The 2,500-nt window shown below is 48.5% G+C and overlaps 1 protein-coding gene across 2 annotated transcripts in view; it reads left to right on the top strand.

Annotated features, from left to right (window-relative positions):
* Positions 1-2,500, top strand: part of LOC105911794 (protocadherin-9) — a 223,604-nt gene that overhangs the window by 188,269 nt on the left and 32,835 nt on the right. The window lies entirely within an intron of this gene.

The raw sequence follows: 2,500 nt of genomic DNA on the forward strand, positions 1-2,500 counted from the left end.
GGGGTTTCCAACACCCCAGGGTGTGAAAGAGGAGGCCCACTGGTGTTCTGAGAATGAGAGCTGTTTCATCCAGAAAGAGAGAGGGCGAGAGAGAGAGAGAGAGAGAGAGAGAGAGAGAGAGATAGATATGAAAAGAGAGAGGCATCTCTCAGGACACACCCTGGGTGTTTTGCCTCTTCCCGTCGCTCCTATTCTTCTTCTTCTCTTTTTTTTACCCCCTCCATTTTCGGATGATTGCTTGTCTGCTACAGTAATGTGGGGAACACAATATACCCCTGCCTGCTGGACTCATTTCAACCACTTATGTTGTTGGCTATTTCCACCCCAGAGAGCCAAAGCAATGTTACAGTTCCATTGTGGGGAAACCAGAGAGAAAATTGTGATATGCATAATTAGGCTTCTCCAAAAGGCAGATTGGATATTGTTCCATGGCGAGCCATTTTTTTCTTTCTCCTCTTCTTCTTCCCCATACTGCTTGTGTATTATTGCCTTGCAAAGAAAAAAAAAGCCTGCACTCACTCTCTCCCTCTCTCACACACTCAACACATTACAATACCTTTTTGGGCTGGAATGAACTAAAAAAAAAAATACAACAGCAATTAACTTACAGAGGGATTGTAAGAGTGGGCCCTGCGACAGAGCATTGCCTCTGTACCACCCCTTCCTCGGGAGTGTACTGATTAAAGGGTTTAATTGGCTGCTGCGACATTCACAAGATTGCATTTGCCACACTCGTACGTTTCCCCAAAATAAGCCGAACTGATGGTGCCATCATGTAGAAGCCAAGCTTGAGCCCGGTAAAGAGTTTGAGCAAGGGGCAGAGAGAGAGAGAGAGAGAGAGAGAGAGAGAGAGAGAGAGAGAGAGAGAGAGCATATGCGTGAGGGAGAGAAGGACAGAGACAGTGAGAGAGATAGAAAGAGAATGTGGAGAGAGAGAGAGAGAGAGAGAGAGAGCATATGCGTGAGGGAGAGAAGGACAGAGACAGTGAGAGAGATAGAAAGAGAATGTTGAGAGAGAGAGAGAGAGAGAGAGAGAGAAATCACATAGAGTGGCAGAAGGCAAGATAAATAGAAAGGAAAACATAATGTTGTGGCCAGTTAGGCTCCATATTGAATGTTACAAGCCAACTGGGTCACCCTCTGGCATCATTATTTTCCCCCTTTTTTTTTTTCTTTGCAAACCGAGCCACTGCAGTCCACCAGAGCCAACTCTCCTGTCTCCATTGTGGCTCTCTGCGGTTGCTGTGGTCACCGTAACTGCCGCCGCTGTTTCTCTTCCTCTTCCTCTAGCTGCTGTTGTTGATTTTGTTGTTGTTGTTGTTGTTTTGTTTTGGTGAGGGGGAAAGGATTGTTGGGGAGAGGGGGGTGGGGGGGGTTGTGGAGTTGTGCTGACAGTGGCGGGGGCTAGTCACAGGGCTTGCGTCAGCAGAGATGCCAGCCGCTGATGAGAGCAGGGCTGACTAGGACACCGGGCAGCGCCGGCTAGGGCCGCACCTGGCAGTCGGGCCGCATCAGAACGGGCCAGCGCTGATGCCTCTCAGAGCTCAGCCTCCATCGCACCAGGTTGAAAGGGTGTCAGTCACACTAAAAGACATGGAAGGCCCAGAGCTGAAGAGACAGAGAGAGAGAGACGTAGAGAGGGAGGGATGGAGGAAAGAGAGGGAGAGTAGGAGGGAGAGAGAGATGATGTGAATGAGGGAATATGACAGGGAGAAGGATGGAGAAACTATCGGAGCGCTCTCACGAAGGGAGACGAAAGAGAGGAGGGATGCAGAGGAAAAGAGAGACAAAGAGAAAGTGAAGGTGATGAATGGGGAGCAAGCTAAGGATATTATGTGAGACAGAGAGCGGGGAAGAGAGGGGGAAAGGGAAAGTAGCAGAGAAACAAAAGAAAAGAAAGGAGAAAAAAGAAGAAGAAGACGGGGGGAGAGAGGCAAGGAGGAAAAATTGTCTAGATATTCTCCAGTCTCCAATCCATGGCAAGAAGAGTGGCCTCTAAGGTTTTCCCCACTAATACAAACATTTGAAGCTGCCGCTCATGCATGAAAGAGGGTGAAGAGGAAGCCGCCTTTAAAGGAGGGATGAAGGATGTGCAGACTCCGCACCTCTCTTTTTCTTCCTCCCTTACCTCATCCCTTCATATCCCAGCGGATCTGTTGATGCCTCACTCTCTCTCTCTCTCTCTCTCTCTCTCGCTCTCTCTTTCTCTCTGTTGCATTCATTCCCCCTGTGATGCTCTAAGCTTAGTGCTGTGTACAGTACTAAATATGCCAAATCCAATTTGAGGAGCCCAGATGTGACTGTGTGTGACAATGCCTGCGGACTGAGAGGGAGAAAGCCCTGCTGTTTATCATAATAATGGAGCACAGATAACTTTTGCATGGCATGCTACACAATGCAGACAGTAGAGCACACTCTGACTATGATATGGGTGTGTGTGTGTTTGTGTGTGTGTGTGTGTGTGTGTGTGTGTGTGTGTTTGTGTGTGTGTGTGTGTGTG

The sequence above is a fragment of the Clupea harengus genome, chromosome 21 (genome assembly GCF_900700415.2).
Source record: "Clupea harengus chromosome 21, Ch_v2.0.2, whole genome shotgun sequence".
In the NCBI taxonomy this organism is placed as follows: domain Eukaryota; kingdom Metazoa; phylum Chordata; class Actinopteri; order Clupeiformes; family Clupeidae; genus Clupea; species Clupea harengus.